Source organism: Pagrus major, chromosome 10 (assembly GCF_040436345.1).
Source record: "Pagrus major chromosome 10, Pma_NU_1.0".
NCBI classification, from domain to species: Eukaryota; Metazoa; Chordata; class Actinopteri; order Spariformes; family Sparidae; genus Pagrus; species Pagrus major.
In genome coordinates, this window is record NC_133224.1 from 3,883,045 (window position 1) to 3,896,444 (window position 13,400).

A 13,400-nucleotide genomic window follows, 5' to 3' on the forward strand; every position below is an offset into this window, starting at 1 on the left:
AGCACATTCCTCTATCGCTTTATAGCTGAACACATACAAACACATGAACACACACACACACACACACACAGGTTCCTGCTGGTGTTTACCATGTTCATGCGCTCGTAAAACAGTGCTGTTGATAAAATGATTTAACACATCACACAGCTGCCAGCCTGCGTATCTGTGCCGGGTTCAGGGGAGAACTTTTTCATGTCACGGATTCAAAAACGCCGCCTCGCTTCGCCAAGACACCACCACCTAAGGAAACGCAGGTGGGCGAAATTTCTCAAATACCTTTCTCTGAAAGTGTGAGCGGGGAGTTTTGCCAGTTGAGGAACAATAACAGTCGTTAGTGCGAGGTAAGAGAACGGTCAGTGCCGGCCTTTTAATTTCAGCTGGATGCCACATTTGGATTCAACAGAGCAGAGAGCGATGGTAGCTGAGAGGTTCGACTCATTCCCTCTTGGAAAAACAATCACTTCATGTACTGTTATTATGCAGAGTGATCAACTTACCTCATAAAGATTAGTGTCAACCTGAAGGCAACCACATTTACAGCTCTTGAACAATATTCACTGACCTGCGTTTAATTTAAGCTTCTTGTGATGTTTGAAATCTGCCAGTGTGCCTGTTAGCCGATTAAATATTTCATTGACAGACCCTTTTCCTGTACAAGTTTAACACCCTGACACTACTAGACGATGATGAAAGACTTAAAAGACAGAAACAACATTTAAATGGTGTCTGGACTGCATTTAACAGGCAAAACACACTCAAACCCTTAAACCCTTTGCTGCTTTACTTGAGTCCCTCGCTCATCAAACCATGGCTTTATAATAGTCCAGGTTATTTAATGTGTTTATCACTGAAGCTGTGGTTATACCTCATGAGGACGAGTCTCTCTGGGTATCTGTTCTTCTTCGGTGTCAGCAAAAGACTGTCCACAGGACGCTGGACAGAGTTGCTGTGTTGAATTTCATGGATATCACGAGAGGTCAGGCATGTTCGATGATTGTTTTCTATCCACCAATTTGTAGATATTTGATGAAGTTAGTGACTAAAGTTACTAAATAAAGGATCGGTCATACGACACAGGAGTGCCTTACAGACAAATGTAATGTGAATATAGTACCCGCAATGCTGATTGCGAGACGAGTTGCCAATAGGATCTGTAGTCAGAGCCCTAATCAAACTCTGTCTCCATCTATGTGTCCTTGAGCCAGATACTGAAACCCTTCGACCCCTTTGATATGCATCCTGCACCAGACGAATCCACGAGAAACTACTTACTCCCCAGTTACATTAAAGCGCTCCACATTCCAGAAATACAAGTTCAGCCAAAATGAGATTAGTTTTCGGGCTTGAATGTGCACCTCGTGTGCGAAGGATCGTCTGCTTTTTACCACCGGAGAGAGAAGATGACACGACGGGCCAATCTGCGGAGCATCCGTGGTCAGAGTGCATTAGAGATGTTATATAGCTGCTACACAAGCACACACACACACACACACACACACTGGCAAATATATGTATATAAGGGCGTCAAGGGGCGGCGAAGGAGTCAGCAGACGTGAGTCACACACATTAGCATACGGCGCATGCCTTCGGAGAAAAAACTGGCATCTGTGCAGTCGTTCAAAGACAAAAAAGACCGTATGAAATACAACACACACCCACTTTGAAGGTAGCAGTTGACAAGGTTGGGATATCTGTGAAATCTCTGTGGTCAGACTGTCCGATATTAAAACTCCAGCTGAAGCCAGTGGAGGAGCAGGGTGGAGACAGTTACACTAACCACGGCACCAGAGGAGCCCCAGTCAAGGCTGAGCGGATATTTTACTCTGAGAGGGAAGGTGAAGTTCTTTATTCATGAAACCGTGTCGGAGGAAACGTCGCCTGGCGTGCACAGCGCCGATATTTTAAAATTACAGATGATTCTCTCCTCACAGATGTTTGTCTTTTACGATATTTAAGTAGAAATTATCAGGTTAGAGCCTTTTCTTCCGACACTTTTTTCCCTACAGTTTCACTTTATGATGGCGGCCATGTTCTCTGCCACGGATATTATGACAGGATAATTTACCACATGTATGTGGTGTAGGCTACAATTACCAGAGATGAAATAATGCAGAGAGGCTGGACGGGAAATGCAAGAGTTGATTTACAGTTCAGTGTTGGCGTTGGCACCTTTTAACCAATGCGACACCAGATGTGGACTTTAATATGTTTGTTTTGTTATCTAGATTAATGAATAGTTATCAAATGAAAAGCCACAGGTCTAAACGACACTCTTTGTCTGTATATTATAATAAAGGCCTACAGCACACCACGACTCACAGCACGAAAATGTAATTACTAAACAACAAGGTCATGCAACTCAACTAATGTCCCTTTTCCACCAAAATTAGCAGGTCTACACGGGTTTTTTAAACGTGGGTCCGTTTGTTCTTCATTCTATGAGTCTATGTGCTACTGTTACACTATATTTTAACATTTCACCATCATATAATTGCCTCTTATGGCGGGGCAACATTCAAAAAGTAACACAGACTCGCTTTAAATCTATAAGAAAGATTTATATACGCTGAAGTACCAGATTTACACAATTCTCACATCCAGTCTGGTGTCGTGAAACTTTCAGCACCTAAAAGTGACAGTCGGGGCTGTGAATTTAGAGTCGTCCTGGCGTGTGTGTCGAAGTGCGGCCGGTGATCTATGAGGTGCACGCGGATGATGTTGGTGTCCGCGTTCTCATAACTTCACAGGTAAAATGACGAATGTGCCGGTTTCCCCCGAAAACTTCGCCGCGCTCCTTTGAAGCACGGAGTGAAAAACGCCGCCGTTACGATGTTTTATACTGTGTGAGAGAGAGAGCTTTTGTTGGGGGGTCAAGGTCGGGGATTAGGTGAGAGGTAAAAGTAATCCTGATCCGCTGTCTGCTCACGTGAAAGTACACACTCCCTAACACACACACACACACACACACACACGCACACAAAGACTAAAAAGAGTGTGTTGTTCTGTGGGGAGTTCAGAGTCGCTAAGGTAAAGAGGTGAAAACGACTCTGCCTCTCTCACACACACACACACAGAGGTCAGGGTGAGGTAATGATGACACTGTTGGCACCATGTTCACACACACACACACGCACACACACACACACACACACACACAGAGCCACCTATCCACACACACACAGGGTCACGTTGAGGTAAAAGTTAAAGAAGATTTGGTTTTCAGTGGGAGCCCAGAGACTCATAAATACAGACCTGGAACACACAGCAGGGGGAACAGGAGTTCACACACATGCACACTCAAACACACACACACACACACACTCGCAGGCATAGTATGTGCACATTATATCGTCAAGAAATACGAACTTGGCCTTTAAAGTTATATAAACTTAAAAACATTGCGACCATGCGCGTGTAACTAACTGTTTCAGAGGAATAACTCGGGGAAATCGTCATGATTTATTTGTGAGATGTGAATGAATGTTTGATCCGACAGCCCAACCGTAAATTACAAACAGAAACCACATCAGAACTCCAGAGAACAAGCCGATCACAGGACTTTGTCTTGGAAACGCAAGATTTTGTGGAATTTCAGTCAATTATGAAAACATATTGGACCTGCAGAGAGACTGGGATCAGGTCTCAGGCTGGATTACGAGTTCAAGACAAACATTTATAAAGATTTTACAAGTCAGTTTGAATGTAAGTGATGTCAGTAATCAGCCTTGATCTGGTTAGTATACGATTTCTGACCTTTTGTAACCATTCAAAGAAAAGCCATGTCGATTCGTGGCCAAGTTAGGAGGAACAAAGTTGGGAAACGAGGGGCAAGGGCGCCGTTCAGGTGGGCGATGGAGAACAAGAAAATGAGGGAACGCATCGAAAATCCACAGCGCCTGGAGTACATGATCAAACCTGGACGACGCCTAGATTCAAGCTGTTAAACTCAATAAAACTTAAACTGCAAACAGAGCTTTGTTTAAACTCTTAAAAACATTCATAATAACCATTAAAAATCAGAGGGAGAGTCGTGAAGTAACAGTTGACTCCATCCCCGTTTGTCTTGTTGAGTATCGTTTAACTCATTCACATGCAGAAATAGGAATTAAGGCTGAAAGTTAAATGTACAACCAAGAAAGAGCTGAGAACCTGAGCTAAGTGTCACGTTCTGTCTGTTTCTGTCCTGTAAACACTGAAGAAGTAAGCGCTATCTTAAATGAGAAGATCGTGTTTAAGTCAAACTAAAAAGAAAGTTGATAAAAAGCTTTTGATTTTGATCTAGTTTGTCTTTCTGTCTCTCGATCGACCTCCTCTGCTCTGGTGTAGCACTCTGGACAGCGTCGCACCTACACACACTTTAAATACGCCACACTCACTTCACCGCTTCACAGCGCAAACGCCCACTCGCTTGTGAGGTTTACAGTCATCATATGCCACAATATTAAGACGCCGAAAAGCATTAAACCGCGATGCATGACGTGCACAGAACTCACAGTTTTACGAGCAACTTCAGTGGAAAAACAAAAGATAACAGTTAAATATTGCACAAAATATATATTCACTGATTTCGATTGTGACAAAGGCGGCTCCAGCTCCGATGAAATAGGTGCAGGTCCAAATCTGGGACAAAGTAAGCCCGGGCTAAAAGTGAGGAATAAGACGCACTTATCTTACGGTGAAGTGTGTGAGTAACAGGAGAGGTCGATCAGACACAAGCAACTGACAGACATCTTTGTTCTTTAATAAAAATGACATCTTCTCAGTGACGTGTGGTTTGTATTTTTCTTTGTGTGAAATCCTGAATATTGCCCGAAACTAACAAGTTAACTGAAGAAACCAGAAGAAGAAATACGCTAAAATGGAAACGACGGGAGCAGAGAAAAGAAGACGTATGATGAGTCGAGCTCAGCACCATGTTGACAAGCGCAGATAAAAAAGATTCACTGCTGAAGATGCAACGAAAGAAGAGGAGATCAGTCAGAAAGTGCAGCTTTACAAGCTCGTAAACCGAAACTACACGATGCAGAATAATAACTCTGTCTCGAAAATCTTGTTTTTATTCTCATCAGTGCCACATTTTATTCCAAAACTCTCCTGAGATGGTTTATTGGCCTTTGTCCTGTAACCGCTGAAAAAAGTAAGCGCTATCTTAAATAAGAAGATCATGCTTAAACCCCAATCATGTAAAAGGAAAGTCGATGTGTCATGATCTGAAGTGTTGGACAAAATTCACGTACGTCTGTATAAATTTCATGGCTCTCCATCCGATAATTGTCGAGATATTTCATAACATGACCGACATTACCGCTCTTAAAGCGATGCTGCTAACGTTGCTAAAAAAAAAAAAGCATGTCTTTCACAATAACTCTGGTCTGTAGTTACCGCTTCTGGGTAATTGTTTAGTTTGGAGATAATTGCTGGGAAAACAGAGGCTCGGTAGACTAAATATGTGTGTGTGGCGGGGTGGACGAGAGGGCAACGCTGGGGGCCGAGCGAGGCGGTGGGGTCCTGCAGGATCGAGAGAGTCGTAAAATGTAAAATACTGTGCTGTAGTGCGAGCGTGAGTGTGTGTGTGTGTGTGTGTGTGTGTGTGTGTGTGTGTTGGTTCGGCGCAGCGAGAGGTTATCCAAACAAACCACTAGAATGTCAAGTTACGTGCCGACGATTCCTCTGTGTTTTATTGGCTGACTTCACTGAGTTACTCCTAGGTCAGCACACACTGGCGCTGTGTGTGTGTGCGTGTGTGTGTGTGTGTGCGAAGAGAGAAAACCTGTTAAGGTGAGACAGACTGCCTGGATATCTATTTTGAGAGAGATCTTGTGTTTTTCTACCTGTGTGTGCGTGCAAAGTGAAAATAAGCGTTAAGTTACGGGGTGAGAGCACAGAGGAGAGAGGCAAGGGTCACCCAAAGAACAAGGGCTGGCCAGACGCTGTGGTGTGTGTGTGTGTGTGTGTGTGTGTGTGTGTGTGTGTGTGTGTGTGTGTGCGTGTGTGTGTGTGTGTGTGTGCATGCGCAAGACACTTCGGTATTCTCCGAATCCATAAGACCTCTTGCCCTCTTGACTAACATCTGAGAATGTGATAACTGCAGAGAATGTGAGAATATATTGGAGAGCGGATGGTTGTGAATTGGGAGAGAAACCCAGCGGATGTTTCAGGAGTGTATGACCTTCCAATGACCACAGGAGAAGAGAAGGGGAGGGAAAAAAACTAACAATGAAAGTGAGCTGATGGTCGTCTACGGGCCAAAAAATGCATCCTTTTTTTAAAAAAATATTCTTGTTTCTGAGAATGTTGGATGGAGAGGCAGAGCAGAGGGAAAGACGGATGACAGGATTTATGTGTTTGAACCGTATTTTCTTACAGAGAGACGTGATGATTTAAAAAATATACATCTTTATGATGGATGGATAGATAGATAGATAGGGATGGGCTGATAGATAGATGGGCTGGGATACCAGAAAATATCTTTTCTCTTTTATTGCATGAGCAGGAGGAGAGATTACTGACCAAACACTCTATAACAGTGATATTGTTGGAATACAGAGCTTTTAAACAATTGTTTAAATAAGAAAACAACACTTACAGCAACTTTAACTACTATTTCTATATCAAAAAGCCAGATATATCGTGTCCCTTACTGCAATAAAGCTTCATCAATGGGTCACACTTTTTCATTTGATCCCACACACACACCATCTGCTGCTCAAACTACTCACTATATTCCCAAATGTAGATTAATCCACCTCTGAAACTAGTCCCAACAAATGCACTATTTACTCTTGTTTGAGAGAAAACTACATCGCCTGACGACGCTGTGTTTTACTTTTAAGGTGAGTGAATGCAATAATTCATAATGAAGAGAGTAGTAACAGACTGATTGCTTTTGTGGTGTCTTTTACAATGCTGTCTATGAAGAGATTACTTTCAGGGACAAGCGAAAAAAACCGAGTCTCGCTGTACGACCGCACACTTCATCCACTTCATAAATCAAAGAATCGATCGCCACAGCTTCATGACACAATGCACTAGAAAAAAAAGATCAAAATCTGACTTTCTGTCCAACAAACAACTCATCAAGGACTTTACAGATTGTGATGTTGCCTCGTGGTTTTTCCAACTGACTCACTGTTTTCCACAGATTCATCCACATCACGAAGAAGTGATTGATTTCAGACGCAGACTTCGAAATTCTTAGGTAACGTGTTGTGTAACAGCCGCTCTATGAGACAGCTTTATGAGGACAGATCAATTTACTCGCACACACAAACAGTGAGGAGTTCAGGCATGAAGACAAGATCGGAAGCATTAACGTGTCTTCATTTATTTGTGTGTGCATGTATGAGTGTTCACATCTGTGTGTGTGTGTGTGTGAGGAAGGCGGTGCTCGGGGCACGAGTTCAGCTCTGTGTGAAGTTATGGGAGAGTTAAAATGGAGAGGAGGCAAGGTCAGGCCACTGGGCCGGCTCAGGGTGAGCTGAGGTGTGTGTGTCTGTGTGGAGCGAGAGGGGGGCTAACAATGTTTAAAGGTAAGTTTAGGGTTACAGCTGGAGGTGGAGGAGGGGGGGTAGGGTGAGAAATCTGGGGTTGAGGAGAGGGAAGAGGTGAGTTTAATGTTAGGAGGGCAGGAGGAGGGAGGAGGAGAGGTTTGGTTTACGGGATAGGACGGAACAGGACGGAGGGTGAGAAGTTACTGCGGGAGCGGAGCTGAAGAGTTGAGTTTCAGGTCAGAAGGTGTCCATGCAAGCAAAACGGAAAAGGTTTGCATGATAGTGGAAAACCAGCAACTCGTGTTGCTAATCCTTGCTCTCCGGTGAGAACCATGTTCCTCCAGATGTGTTGATTTTGAATGTTTGTGATGAAGTGTTTCTTGATGTGTTGAGAAAATTCTCCTGCTTCTCCAGCTAAATAAACCCCTCATGGATTAGCAAGGAAATGCATCGTCAGAAAGCTGAAAACAAGCTGTTTCAAGGTTTATTTGTTAGTCATTTTACAAGAAATTCAGTTTAAGTTCCTTTACGCTTAATAGGAGAATCAGTACAAAACAGAACGAAACAATTTTGTTGATTGTTGAGTCTCATTCCCAGGTCATCGACACTTTGGGTTGGTAGGTCGGCCGGCCACCGATACAAAAAGTATTTGACGGCCTGGAAATGACACTCAACAATCAACTATCTTACAAATTTCTCCTTTAAACATCTATAGTAATAAAATCCAACATATACATCCAAAAACATCAGATATAATAGGAAAACATTTACTGTACTTTTAATTTTGATACTTTTCTGAAGAGTCAAAGATATACTTACATACTTTTATTTAAAGCTATCGCAAGAAACTTTCACTTTTGCTGATTCTGTCTTTGTAGACACAAGATGGTGATGGTGAAACAAAGTAAAGTTTGTTTTAGGGCCGTACCACCAGACCACAGAGCAGCTTCTTTCCTCAAGGAACTTAGTTATATGATGGTCCTATTTCAATCATAAGGAGTCATTGGTATTCAATGATGCCGTTTCATAACCAGTTGAAAGTTCCTTGCAGTATGTTTAAGTTAGGTTTGAATGCAGTACTTCTACTTGTCGTGGAGCATTCTCACATTGTGGTGTTAGTACTTTTATATAAGTCAAGGATCTGAATACTTCTTCCACCATTGATGACTCCAAGGCTTTTCAAAACGCCGCACAGCAGTTTGTTATTCAATGAAAGAGAATTTTAAAACTCTGGAAAATGATCAAGGTGGCAATCAGTTTATCCTCCATGGCAACAATCTTCAGGAAACCAGTAGAAGTGCCCCATTCATTTTACAATCAGCCAAAACGCTCATTTGTATGTAGTTGGATTGGCCTACAAAGCGCCTCGTTGGATTATGTTGCACTGCAGCAGAACTGACGCCAGATTCAACTGTTTTTGGCTTCAGGACCTCCACGGTGGTCTCATTAAAACAAATGATGGGGTTTTTTTTCATTGATTATTTCCATCAAGATCCATGGATTACTCCCTGAGAAATGGACACAAATGTCGAGAAATGCTCTATCTTGCAAAGTTAATGAATGTGAGAATAAAAATTCCTGGATACGTCCCTTTAACCAGATCCGCACCAAACGCTAAATGTTAATGGGGTCTATTCTGGGCTGAGAGACATCCTCCATCCAAGTTTAGTGGAAATCTGTTCTGTAGTTTTTGTGTAATCCTGCTGACAAACCAACCAACCAACAATCAGACACAGGTGAAAACATGACCTCCTTGGAGGAGGTAACAAGCATATTATCATCTGTTCATTTAGCATTTTAACCCTAACCCTCATACTGGTGGAGAGAACGTGGACTTCTCTAACTACTTTCTTATTTGTTTCCCCGCCAAAAACTTCATTTGTAATCTTTATAGATCACCATTCAGGAGACGCCTCATTACCTCCACCAAGGAAGTTATGTTTTCACCTGTGTCCGTATGTTGGTTTGTCGGTTTGTTAGTTGGGTGGTTGGTTAATTTGTTAGTTGGTTGGTTGGTTTGGTTGATTGGTTGGTTAGTTGGTTTGTTGGTTTGTTAGTTGGGTGGTTGATTGGTTGGTTTGTTGGTTGGTTAATTTGTTAGTTGGTTGGTTGATTGGTTGGTTAGTTGGTTGGTTGATTGGTTGGTTTGTTAGTTGGTTTGTTAGTTGGTTGGTTGGTTGGTTGGGTGGATTTCCATTAAACTTGGACGGGGGCTGGGTCTTTTAGGTGCAGATCAGATGAATGGACGGATCCACTTTTACTCCATTCCTGTAACACTGCATTTAAATTTCTCAGGGAACAATGCATGGATCTTGATGAAAAATACTTGTATTCAGGCAGCTGGTGTCTATGAGTGAGTACAATTTGATACAGATCCAAATAAAAATCCAGATGTAGTGGACTTAAAGCTCCAATTGGCAACATCGTTGACTGTTGAGTCTCATTCCCAACTTGTCAAATACTGACACTTTGGGTTGGTGTTCGGCCCCGACTTCTGAACCTAAACAAACACAATGGACCTTTATATATAGGGGACTGTTGCCTCTTGGTGGAGGTATGCGCTCTATTGAGGCCTAGTATCTATCGAGAATTCTTTCTTGCTACCGATTTATGGCCAAGTGTAATAATTTAATGAAATGATCATGAAGAAGTGCTGCGGTGCTGGCCTGCAAATCTTCTTTCAAGTGTGACGACAATGAGACGAGACGTGACCCAAAACCAGAAGGTGAACATGTATCGGTGGTTATTCTGCTCGGTCGATGCCAAACTCTTCTCTTTTATTCTGTTTTCTTTTACCTTCTGCTTCGCTGCAGCTCTGCGTTAGCTCTGGCCACCTTGCACTCATTCTTTCTTTCTCAGTTTATCCATCGCTGCGTTTTCTTTTCTCTCTCTGCTGTTCCCCTTCACATCCGTTCCAGGGGGTTAAGTAGACTGTTGACATTTTTGTGGCCGTCGTTGTATTATGTTGGGACTATCAGATTTATACTGACACGGTTCACCGACGTTACACTGACTACCCTTTTGTCTGCGTGTGTGTGTTTATGTGCGTGTGTGTGTTTTATGGACCTGACCTCGCTCAGAGTGAATGATGCTTGGAAGCAAACCGAGGAATTCCGGCCTCTGAAATTTCCATAATCCTGACTTTAGCTTTTTTTTTTTTTTTGTGCTCCGACCTCTGAAACAGCGGGGTTGTTAATTTTGGATGCACGCTCGCACAGAGCTCTCTCTCTCTCTCACAAACACACACACACACACACACATACAGACGTGGGTAAAGAGAAAGATGCTAACACGTGCATTCAAACGCAATTTACAAACATACAGTTGGCGCAGAGGCACGTATGTGTGCAGACAGATATTTGGATGCAAACACACACTTATGGAACATTGTGTTCGCCTCCCAACTCTCTGATGACATTGTTATGATCATGCTGGAATGATTTAAGCTCTGAAACACACACAGGGTCATACGGGAGTGATTGTGCCTAGCAGAGCCAGCCCGGGCTCTCAGACTTTGATATAAAAGGCTCCCCTACTGTTTGACCTCCTCTGTGAGTACATACACATACAATTGGCAATAATATGGCAGATAAAGTGGCAAGAGTTTGTGAACCATCTCAAAGATTGAAGCTTTGATCCTACCCCTGTTTTTCCTCCTGTATTTCTAAATCCTGTGTCTTAGCTCAACCATCAGGGATGTGTCAGAACAGATTTATAAGACGCCCAGGCGTGGAATCAGAGTCACATCAAGGGGATTAAGTGTTATTTAACGATGACATATTAATGACAACCATTTTCGGAATCAAAATTTTGCTAACAAACAGCTTTGCCTATAATCTTCAGGATCGTTCCACAACCAGAGATAAACACGCAGGAGAACACTTAATCTTTATTCATTGGCTGAAATTTATAAAATTGGTGGAAAGTGATACTCTAATAACCGATCAGTATGTTAAATTTCATAAGGTGGCACCAATGTTGGCTGATCAAATTTATGTGGTGGCTGGTGATGCTCCAGTCAGCCATCACCACCTGTTCACCACTCATTTTTCATCAAATCCTCAAAATTAAACCGCAATGTGTTGAGTGTATTTGTGTAAGAACCACAGATATTCTGATTTGACGGCCAGGATCACATCATTTCAGTGACTTCCAAAACCGTCACAGATCAAGGTAATTAATAGAAATAAAACCTGTTTCTGATCTTACATTGTTGTGATTGAGGTTTAATTGTGTTTAGGCACAACAAAGACTTGGTTCACGACTTTTTCCTGACTATAGGGGACCTGTGCCATCATTGTTTAAAGAAGAACTACTTGGTCACGTTAGGCAACAATTGTAATCATGATAAAAGAGTCAAAAATAGGCCGAATCCTGGACTTTGCCAGCATGCTGCCAGTGCTGCGGTCTGTCCAAACCTACAATTTATCCGGTCCAACAGGGCCTTAAGGTGGAATTTCTGCAGACTTCCAGCGAGTCTGCATGGGGCTGCTTAAGTCTGGTAAGGAATTCAGTGTTTTAATTACCCACAACTCATTGCAACACAGATGTGAGGTTGTTTTTTTTTTGTTTTTTTCCAATTGCAGACTGAAAAAACAAAGACCTTGTTGTTAACGTGTCTAACAGTTACTTTATTAAAGTGTTACCTGGATCATTTCGGCCATGGTGATACAGAAATATGTAGAAAAATCGGCTACAGAGTTAAGTTTATTAATGGCTTATATCACCGTCAGGTTCAGTCTACAAGTCCAGAGGTTGGAAATTTGGATTCACCCATAATCCCGTCTTCCCTATGTGTCTCTTTCAATTGCTTAATTTTGTCTTTCATCCCTAATCCATCCATCCAACGATGGACCGAGTAAACAGCCTCGTGCATGTTCGTAAAAAAACTGCTTCTTTCCAACCTTCACTTTTATCCCTCTTTCTCTTTCTGGCCTTCTTTCCTTGGTGCTTTTTTTTAATCGAAGGCGCCACAGGTACATTTTAAAATACGTTAATATTTTGTAACATCTGTAGTTTTATAAAGAACTCAGAAGAATCATTGGGAGCAGCTGCATATATATCCAGTAAATATGTCTTTAAATCTAAATGGACATTCTTTCAAAACAACATGCTTTCTTCTTCTGCAGAGCAATTCAGAAACCTGGCATGATGCTTCTAAACAATTACCTCTCTTTAAAATAGCCCTTTTGATCATGTGAGTATGTTTTCAAAAGCAATAAGACACAGCGTTCTTGAATATTTGGTCGCTTTAATCATGTACAAATGTTCGTTACGAAAGGATGAAAAGAACAAGTCATAATTCGCCTGCGGTTCGTCGCCTCGAGTCTATTTTTCTTTCATTTTCCCTTCGTCCGTCCACACTTTGCCCTCTGGAACACCTCGCCCCGTCTGTCCTCCGTCTTCAGCCATCCATTTCTCTCTCCTTAACTATTCCAGTAATGTGGAAGTATTTATATGCTCTTCTGTCTCACAGTGTCCTACAACATTATTGTGTTTGGCAGCAGCGGTCCTCAGCCTGGCATGGACGGGAGAGTTTGCACACCAACAGACGGAGGAGGGGGAAAGAGAGACAAAGCGACTGAATGAGGCAGAAAGATGGGTAGAAAAAGAAAGAAGTGCCAGGAATTGAAGACAAGTGAGGACTTTCTTTGGACGTTTCGTCCCCTCTGTTTCTTCTTCATCTCTTTATTTGCCCTGATGATGAATGAAATCAACAAACATGTTAAAACCCTTTTGGCTCTGACGGTCGTTATGTAATCAGTCCTGCTGGATCTATTTTCTCTTCACAATCACATGAAGAAACAATGTCTCCATAAATGATCCCCACTTATATTTATTTATGGCCAAAAGCTTAAAAATACATGTGTTTGGGATTATCATGTGACTCCCTCACTTTGTCATAACATG

At 42.2% G+C, this 13,400-nt stretch overlaps 1 long non-coding RNA gene across 1 annotated transcript in view; it reads left to right on the top strand.

Moving 5' to 3' along the window:
- LOC141003408 (uncharacterized) overlaps positions 1-13,076 on the top strand; it is a 92,060-nt gene extending 78,984 nt beyond the window's left edge. Inside the window, exon 4 of the long non-coding RNA XR_012179713.1 lies at positions 12,967-13,076. This is a non-coding gene — a long non-coding RNA (uncharacterized lncRNA). The remainder of the gene's footprint in view (positions 1-12,966) is intronic.
- Positions 13,077-13,400: the final 324 nt, after the last annotated feature.